Raw genomic sequence first — 11,004 nt, 5'->3', positions numbered from 1 at the left:
CATGATAAAAAATTATATTTAAAAGTGATTTAACATTGTTCAAATATAATTAAAAAAAAATTATATTTAAAAGTGATTTTGAACACAAATGACCAATGCATGCAAGTGTTTTTTTTTGGAGAATAATTTGAGCACTAAAATTATCAATATAATTACATGCTTGTACCTCTATTAATCAAGATCCATGCTTAGTCTTCAACTTTAATCTTGAATAATTTGGTGCTAGCTTTTGTTCATGATAAGAGTTGGACACTTGAATTGATACATCATTCTTGAAGCTTTTTCCATACTTTTTGATATGATTATTTGACAGTCATTTTGTCTTCATCAAAACACATTGGATTGAGAGTCTTGACAAACAATTGAAAGTTGGAATACTTGAATCTCTTATGTGAATGAGAATCCCGTATGTTAATGTTCCCCCTGTCTTTGATAACTCCCCCTTGATTAAAGACCTCCCTTGATTCATAGATAATTTGACTTCTTTAAGACTGCAAAATGTAGAGACAAGCATACACATACACATATATCTTCTCCCCCTTTGTCATTAGCAAAAAGGATGAGAAAAGATAAATCATCTAAATAAATCATGAAAAATATTACTTCTTTACCTATGAGTTTTACCTCATGAATGACTTCATCAAACATTCATCTTTGGTGAATATGATTTTGAAGCCTTTGTCACAAAGTTGAGTTTTGCTTAGAAGATTTTGCTTTAGTCTTTCAACATAAATTACATCTTCAATTGGTTGTGAAATTCAGTGCTTCAACTTTGCCAATGCCTAGAATTAATCCTTTCAGGTATTTTCCATATGTGAAATCACCCTTGGACTTTAGAACTAGATTTGAAAGATAGTTTATGTCTCCCATCAAATGGTTAGAACCACCACTTATCAAAATATCTTAGATTTAAAGTTGTCCATAAGAATATCTACAAAACAAATGAAGTTTGATTTGGTACTCAATGTGCTTTGGGTCCATCATAGTTAGTTCCCTTCTTAATCCACACATAATGTCCACTTGCTACACTAAATTTTCTAACATAGCAAGCATTAGGTGTATTGCCAATAATACCACAATAAAAGCAAGTAGGTATAAAGTTTCTTTGATATCTTGGAACATAAGATTTTTTAACAAAACTTTTTGTTTTATGATAATAATAAACCTTTTGTGCTTTATTCACTTCCTTGTTGGATTGGTCACTTTCTTTAACAAAGATAGTTTTACTAGTACTTGGTTTGTTAAACTTTAAATAACCAAGACCCTTTTATCATTAGAAAATCTTTGTTGGCTAAGGACACCTTCTAACCCAATTTAGCCTTTTTCATACCTTTCAAGAACTCTCTTTAATTGAACCATTTGGAAAGAAAGTGATTCACATTTATTTCATACAAAATTTTGTTTTTGATCACTAATCATCTTTTGTTTTTCATTTTTGAATATTTTTCCATTGTCTCAACATTTTATTCTAGAGACGAAATTTGTTTCTTTTGAGATGATATAGTTTTGTACAAAATTTTGCGTTCATTCAACAGTTCATTTATGGAACCTTGTGCATCATTATCATAAAGGGAGAATTCATTACTAACCTCGTCGTCTTCATCAACGGAATGGTGTGAAGCCATCAATGCTAGATTTGCACATTATTTGCTTTTGGAATCGGAAGATGAACTTACTTCATTATCCTCCCATGCTATATATGCTTTCTTTGACTTTTTATCTTTATTTCTCATGAAGTATTTATTCTTCTTTTCAAGTGTAGGGCATTCACTTTTGAACATACATGTAGAAAATTCTTTATGAAATATTAAGAACAAAAACACTTGTTTGAAAATTTGAGTGAAAATATATGATGTTAAATTGCAATGAAAGAGGTGATTTTAATTTGAAATTTCATGTATTTATAAGTGAATAACATACCTATGAAATATGGTAAATTTTGAGACATTTTCATGAAGGTTTGTAATAGTTTAGAATAACAATGGTTCATGAAAAAACATCATTTTAACTCTTGTACAACACTTCTTAAGTTAGTTAAAATGGTAACTTGACTTAACAATTTTGCAACATTTTTCAAATTTAAAATTTAAAAATACTGGTTCAGAATGTTGTAAATTGTGGCTGTTTTTGTGCTGTTACGGCAGCTAAAAACCCCATAATTTACCAAAAACTACATGTTTGAAAAAATTAAAATATTTAAATAATTGTCTAAATATTTGAACCAACCTAACGCAACATCTATTGATTTATTCAAGTCTATATATTATATTTGAAAGTGATTTAACATGGTTCAAACATGATAAAATATTATATTTAAAAGTGATTTAACATGGTTCAAATATAATTAAAAAAATTATATTTGAAAGTGATTTTGAACACAAATGACCAATGCATGCAAGTGTTTTTTTTTCTATGTTTTTTTTTATATAATGATTTTATTGATCTAAATATTTTTACGGGTGCTAAACACTTTTCTATACATTCAAATATTATTTTTTCACGGGTACCAGAAATTTTTCTATACATTCAATTATTATTTTTTTACGGGTACCAGACATATATATATTCAAATATTATTTTTCACGGGTGCCAGACATTTTTCCATACAATCAATTGTTATTTTTTTACGGGTACCAGATATTTTTCTATACATTCAATTATTATTTTTTCACGGGTACCAGACATTTTTCTATACATTCAATTAATATTTTTTCACGGGTACTAGATATTTTTCTATATATTCAATTAACATTTTTTCACGGGTACCAGACATTTTTCTATAAATTCAATTAATAATTTTTTACGGGTACCAAATTTTTTTCTATACATTCAATTCATATTTTTTCACGGTACCAGACATTTTTCTATACATTCAATTAATATTTTTTTCACGGGTACCATACATTTTTTTATTAAAAAATATCTGAAACAAATGAGAATCCCGTATGTTAATGTTCCCTGATCGGTAAAATAGCAAGTGTACTATTTTCGACCGATGTAGTTATTAAAGTGGAAATTATCCAAGTATCGATCACAAGGACTGCTGTGGCAATATAAGTTTTGACAGTAATTCAATTGAACAAAAAGCACATGGGATTGATTTGATTGGTTTGTTAAAGATTACAATAAGTTGAAATAAGCAAGATTTAAAACGAGACTTTGTAACAAAATAAGAGAAAACATGCTAGGGTAGATGTATGAATCGCCTTGTAATTCGTATAACCGCTATTTCATGAAAGATTCGTTTGTATGATTATGTAACGATTCTTAATAGTTATTTTCCCTAATTCCTTAGCGGAAAATCATATGATACATAAATTATGTTTTAATTCCTTAACAACCTAACTTTGTACCAAGAACCATATTCATGTAAGCAAGAATAGACGATGACTATAATTAAACCCTTATTCCTAAGAGATTCACTTATAGTGTTATTATTCAAAAAGCATTAACGTGGTTTGTCCGACCTAACGTTAACCGTAGATCAAGAATCTATTTTCCAATAGAAAAAAGCATTAGAAACTTTGAATATAAACTTAAATCATAAAACTTCAAAATCATAAAATAACGGTAATTCAATTCATTACATACTAGCAATTCAGGGACATCCCCCTAACATAAAGATGTTTAGCTACTCATAATAATTAAGAAAATTGCAAAAGTAAGTGTAGACATTACAAGATATGAGGATGGCTTCAATCTCCAATTGCTTCCGCTCTTGAAGATATCTCTTTCCAAAACCCTTGATTCTCTTCTCCTACGTTCAATTCTCCAAATATGATCCAAGATCCTTTCCTTTGTCTTCTCTACTCCTTTTTGTATTCCTAGGTCAGAACTCAAGTCTTCGGCAAAGTCCGAAATACCCTTTTCTCTCACAGATTCAAAATAACTAAAAATTGGGATTTCTGCTCGCACGCTGACACGGTCGTGTCAGATGACACGGTCCGACCGTGTCATGCTTCCTGTACCCAAAAATAGTATTTTCTTCTTCTTTGCCTGACACGGTCGTGTCAGATGACACCACCAGACCGTGTCAGTTTCTTTGGCCCTTCCAAAAGCTGTCTTTATGTATTCAGAACTCCGTTGTTCGACCATAGTACCTGAGGCAATGCAAACTACCAATCCAGACCAGAAAAAACATCAAAGGAACTCTTAAACTACTAAATAAACTTAACAAAGATCAAAACACATAACACTAAATACTTGACCAAAATGCTAAAATAACTTACTAACATGTTGCAAACTATGACAAAATATTACCGAAAACAGAATGAAAAGTAGCAGAAATGGTGACCGATCACAACCCCAAACTTAGTTCGTTGCTTGTCCTCAAGTAACACTTTCGATCAACAACAAGGTCATTCTAAGATTTTCTTTTACCACAATACAGCCAGTTTTACGCAAGTGTCTTTTCACCGTCCTAGATTAGAGTCTGGCCTCCAATTCGAATTGTCCGCTGCATATCCGTATCAGAGTGTTCTATCACCTGCAACTGTTCGCACTTCTCACCAAATCTCTCGGGTTAAAGTGTTTATGCGCTCACATCACAGCATATGCAATACCTACTCTTAACCTTGAATAAATTATATTTTTACCACACTCGTAGATCACACACACTTTTTGAGGTCTTTAGGTTGTAATGGGGCTTGGGTATGGTAGGATAAACAAAGAAGGGGAAACACAAAGGGTTTATTGCCCGATATTCATTAGCTATGATCTGCTCAATTTGATCCTTATTCTCTTTGGGGGTTTTTCATGAAGCATTCAGGCAGATATGTTTCTTTTAACGAACTTTATGTTGTCGCAGTTCTTCACTACAAATTTTTTCCTTATTTTTTTTTTCATTTTTTTTTTCTTGCCTTTAGGAATATTACCCCAAACTTAGATTTTTTTGCATTATTATTACAGATACAACCTTAGACATATCGAGCAAGTAATGGTTACACAAGTGAGATGATACGGCGTGAACATACATGTGGGTGATGGTCAATTTATGGGTTAAACAAACAAATGGCTCTGGCTCAAAGGGGTTTTCAAAGGATGATAGTAATGTGAGATGGGATGGCTAGAAAGGCCCTGGGTTCAACAACAAATTGCCTCAGTGTGTATTCTCAGACGGTGTGATTCTAACAGAATAAATGCAAGATCGGAGTGATAAAATCATACCTGGATAAACTCTCATGATGATGATTTCGTGTTTGGCTTTTTGTATTCTCACCATGTTGGGTAGTTTGCAGGATCCAGAACATTCTTCACATTATGCAGCATCTTTTCTCCTACGGTAAACCATGCTCCTCTCTCGGTCCGGTGTTATCCACTTGCCTCCAACTAAATTTTTTCGGCTGCACCAACTATCCAGAATGACCCAGGAACTAGTTCACACTTATGATCTTTCATCCACTTAACTGCTCTTCTATCCTATTCCGGCCATTAGTGTCTTGCTTGCAACATATCATCAACTAAAAGAAATAAATTCAAAACACACAAGCACTTGAATTAAAGTAACAACTAACCAAACGATAAAGACATTATTAAAACACTAAAATAAGAAACAAATAAGAAACCCTCCCCCACTTGAACGATACATTGTCCCCAATGTTATCGAATAAATGAGAAAGGGGACTCACTGCTCGGGTGGAGGTGGTGGTGGCGGATATTGCAACATCATGTGTTGAAGCATCCGATTCATACTGTCCATGAGTTCTCCTTGACGAGTTTGTTCCGTACCTTGACGAAATAACTCAACTCCCTGTCGGGTCTGTTCCGCCCTCAAATCACCTAACTCATGTTGTAACCATACCCATTCTTCCCGGGCGAATACATTCGTGTTGGCTCCTCCAGTAGGGTGCACTCTGGGTGGCAGTTCCCTGTTGACTGGGCCACCCACATCGTCTTGCATGAAGTCGGGCTCCTCTTGCTCGACTTCGTCGTTAATTACCTGAAACTCATAAGCAAATATCCCATACTCCCAGTTTTGATTTTGTAGAGTAGAAATCCTACCGGTAGCAGGGAGCATTATAATAATCTTTTTAGATACAAGATATGAATACCGGTTACCTGCGACACAAATTACATTTTGGCTAATGAGAGCCTGCAAGTCAATCAAATGTCTACCGTTCACCGGAACATCTTCTGCCGCATAGCCCAAATGGCTAGCAATGCGGGTAATAATACCCCCAACTGAAATGTCACCGGTAGTTGCTTTCCCCATCTTCCTCAAATGATTGGCAGCAAAAGCGGCAACGTTGGCAGGGCTTTGCGTAGTCATGCAATGCATCAGATACAACTCCGCTTGGGAGGCTACGCCGGTACTGTCACCCCTGCCAAACAGAGAAAAAGCCAAACATTTTTGCACATACCTGAAACACGGATTTTGGATCCGTGAAGCTTTTGCACCTTTTGCTTCGTATTGTTCTTCACCTGTAATTTGTCTCCAAAATTCTCCGGGAATAAAAATTTCCGGGACCGTACCAGGTCCGTACACTGGCAAATTAAGCACCAAACCCAACTCTTCCACAGACAAAAAATGTTCATTATTAAACAACCGAAAGGTCATAGTGCCCGTGTGAATCTTATGCGAACCATCCCATACCGGTTTCAATGCAAATTCAATAGTGCTTAGAAATTCCAGAGTCATTTTTTCAAATGTAGGTGCCTCAAATCGTATAAAATCTAGGACTCCTAATGTGTGCAACAACCTAGTGACTTCTTCTAAGAGTCCTAATTGAACAAGAGTGTCTCTACACATATACCTAGTGGGTATCATCTTTCTACGAAGGTGGTGCGAGTACCTTACCTCTTGTTCCGCTTTGGGGAAAATAATTCCATGAGCATTTACCGGTTCCGCCGCTTGTTGGGTACGCGATGTGCGCTTTCGTGCTTGTTTTGGAGGCATAGTGAGTTGCTGCACAAATGAAAATTCAAATAATAACAAAAATTAAAAATCAACCAATTAACAATCTGTTACCGTAGAATCGTAGAGTACGATTAGTAGAGCAATTTTGCTAACTGGAGTGATCGAATTCAGGTTGATTTGAAGGTGTGGGTGGAGCTTTGAATGAGAGGAGGCTATGGAGTTTTAGGTTTGCAAGGGTTTGAAGAAAGAAGAAAGGTGAGAGAGAGATAGAGTGGGGAAGAAATAGTGATAAAAAGAGTAAAGTAGTGATGGGGCCCACTAATTTAGAGAAAATTCGCAAGGCAAACATGTTGATTCGCAGAATGACACGGGCGTGTCGCTCCACACGGTCAAAACGTGTTGCTGATGACGTGAAAATTCCTTTGGTCGAACTTGGACACGGTCATGTTCTGGGACACGGTCAGACCGTGTCGTGCCTCTGTTTTCTTCTAGGAATTGCACTTTCCAAGCCTCGTCTGACACGACCGTGTCGCAGGACACGGTCAGACCGTGTCTGGCCTCTATTTTTTTCAAGAAATTGCATTTTCCAGGCCTCGTTTGACACTGCCGTGTTGCAGGACACGGTCAGACCGTGTCAATCCCTTCTTCTTGGAATTTTTCTCTGAGTTCAGCTTGTCTCTCTCATAACACCCTGAATTGTCACTTGACACACAACCAAACAAACAATAAAAAAAAAAACATTACATAATGAAATAATCAAAAATAAACTAAACGCGTGGGTTGCCTCCCACGAAGCGCTGCGTTTAACGTCGCGTGGCTCGACGGTTCACCCTTTCATTCAGATAAGTGAACATTCTCTATCAATCCTCTTGCTTGGCCTTGATAGTATGGCTTTAATCTCTGTCCATTCACTTTGAAAGTGTCTCCATTGGTTGAATTCTTCAACTCAATTGCTCCATGAGGGAATACCTGATTAATAACGAAAGGTCCTGACCATTTGGATCTCAACTTTCGCGGGAATAGTTGTAGCCGTGAGTTATACAAGAGGACCAGTTGTCCTTCATAAAATTATTTTCTCACGATCTTACTATCATGCCATTTCTTCGTTTGGTCTTTGTACATCTTGGCGTTTTCATAGGCTTGGTTCCTAAATTCTTCGAGCTCATGAAGTTGTAGGATACGAGAGCCCCCTGCCTTAGACAAGTCCATGTTCAAGAATTTTGATGCCCAATATGCCTTGTGTTCCAATTCCAAAGGCAGATGACATGCCTTACCATAAACTAATTGATAAGGCGACATACCGATTGGTGTTTTGAAGGCTGTTCGATATGCCCACAGAGCATCGTCAAGTTTGATAGCCCAATCCTTCCGAGAAGCACTCACTGTTTTTTCAAGTATCTGTTTAAGTTGCCTGTTCGATACCTCTACCTGTCCACTTGTTTGAGGGTGATACGGTGTGGCGACCTTATGCTTAACATTATATTTTTGGAGTAACTTCTCCATGAGTTGATTCAGGAAGTGCGTTCCTTCATCACTTATCAAAGCTCTTGGTACCCCATATCTAGAAAAGATGTTTTCTTTCAGGAATCGCACTACCACCCTGGCATCATTTGTAGGCAGAGCCAAAGCTTCAACCGATTTGGACACATAATCTACCGCTACAAGGATATAATTCTTTCCGAAAGAGGGGGGAAATGGTCCCATGAAATCTATACCCCATACATCAAAGAGTTCAACTTCTAGCATAGCATTTTGAGGCATCTGATTCCTTTTTGAGATGTTGCATGTTCTCTAACATTTATCACACTCTTTAATTATTTGTTGAGCATCTCTGAACATAGTTGGCCAATATAACCCAGATTGGAGAACTTTGGCGGTAGTTCTATCACCACTAAAGTGTCCTCCATAGTCGGAATCGTGGCATGCTTTTAGCACATCATTTTGTTCCTCCTCTGGAACACATCTCCTAATCAGCCCATCAACCCCTTTCTTGTACAAGAACGGATCGTCCCACAAGTAGAACCTGCAGTCATGCAAAAACTTTTCCTCTTGTTAGAATCAAAATCATCGGGGATTATCCCACCTACCAGATAGTTCGCATAGTCAGCAAACCAAGGCACACCAATAATAGCAAGGATGTGTTCGTCTATGAACTCATCCTTTATTGGTCGCCTCTCTTCTGTTTCCTCAACAGGTGACATTCGAGAAAGGTGATCTGCCACAGTGTTTTCACACCCTTTCTTGTCACGAATTTCTACATCAAATTCCTGAAGGAGTAAAATCCATCTGAGAAGCCTTGGCTTAGAGTCCTGTTTGGCAAAGAGATACTTCAAAGCAGCATGGTCAGTATAAACAATGACTCTAAAACCCAACAGATATTGCCTGAATTTATCGAAGGCATACACAACTGCTAGCAACTCTTTTTCGGTTGTTGCATAGTTCATCTGTGCAGGGTTCAAAACATGACTAGCATAGTAAATAACATGCAACAACCTTTCTCTCCGCTGTCCTAAGACTGCCCCTATTGCAATGTCACTTGCATCACACATGATCTCAAAAGGTAGAGACCAATCTGGGGCCACAACAATTGGTGCCGAAACTAATTTTTTCTTGAGAGTTTCAAATGCTACGGCACAATCATTATCAAAATTAAAAACCTTATCCTTAACCAAAAGAGTGGTTAAGGGTTTTGCTATTTTATAGAAATCTCTTATGAACCTACGGTAAAATCCCGCATGTCCCAAGAAACTTCGGATACCTTTTTCATTCATTGGTGGTGGTACCTTTGATATAACTTCGATTTTTGCTTGATCTACCTCTATCCCTTTGTGGGAAATTTTGTGACCCAAAACTATACCTTCACGCACCATGAAGTGACACTTCTCCCAATTGAGGATCAAATTTGTCTGTTGGCATCTTTCTAAAACAAAAGCAAGGTTAGTCAAACAGTTATCAAAAGACTTACCGAAAACCGAGAAGTCGTCCATGAAAACCTCCATATTCTTTTCAAGCATATCATCGAAGATGGCTTGCATGCATCTCTGGAATGTGGCTGGAGCATTACATAACCCGAAAGGCATCCTTCGATAGGCAAAAATGTGAATACAAGATTACACTCAAAGATGTTTTTGATTCATGGCAAACTCAAATAAGCATTCAAACAACAAGACGGAAGCAGAAAACTCAAAGAAAAGCAAGCATTGATCACTCATAGGTCAACCCATTATGTTTATATGTTTATAGGTTGACTCAACACAAGCAAAACAAGAAGAATGCAGAAAAACAGCAGTTAGGTCGACCTACCATCAACCCAGGTCGACCTAAAATGGAGAAAAATTCATATACTCCTGCTAGGTCGACTCACACATCATTTAGGTCGACCTAAATTGATGAATTATACAAACCAGCCTGTTAGGTCGACCTACACAACAACTAGGTCGACCTAATCTGTGAAAGTGTCCCCAGAACGCATCAGAAGAGTATTCTGGTCGACCTACTCCTTCAACAGGTCGACCTAACTGGGAGCAAAATTCTGCAAGCTCTGATAGGTCGACCTAAGCACTACAAGTGGTCGACCTAACTGATCAAGAATGCCAAAAATTCTGTTTCTCTCATCTCCAACTGTTATGCAATCATATATATTGTGCAAGGGTAATTATTCAAGGAAACACCAACGACTGAAAGATACACAAACGCTTCTCATCTTCGTTCTTCATCATCTCCAACACAATTACACATAATCATTCTTGCGTTGCGGGTTAGTGATGAGTTCGATAACGTCCATGGAACGGAATTGAAGATTCCTAGTGGGTGAAGGTTTGTGGGGTTTGTTGGTGAATAAAATCTGCGGGTTTTGTCCTCCACGACGGGTGGTTCTTGGGGGTTTTTATCAAGAGGCGTTCATTGAGGATTCGGCTGAGTGTAACGATTGAGGAACGGGGAGTTCAAGGAATCAAGACACTGCAGAAGGGAATCAAAGTGAAGCTCTTGGATAACCTTGATCTTGTTCAAGATTAAGGGGGAAGAAGATTCAAAGGATCGACATAATTGGTTTATCGTTTATCGCTTTGTTATCTTCTTTGTATATACTACTTTCAACATTAATGAAAGATTACCCAATTTCAATTTGGAATTGGGGGCAGACGTAG

Source organism: Vicia villosa, unplaced genomic scaffold (assembly GCF_029867415.1).
Source record: "Vicia villosa cultivar HV-30 ecotype Madison, WI unplaced genomic scaffold, Vvil1.0 ctg.000978F_1_1, whole genome shotgun sequence".
Taxonomy (NCBI): domain Eukaryota; kingdom Viridiplantae; phylum Streptophyta; class Magnoliopsida; order Fabales; family Fabaceae; genus Vicia; species Vicia villosa.
Note: the sequence above shows the minus strand (reverse complement) of the source record.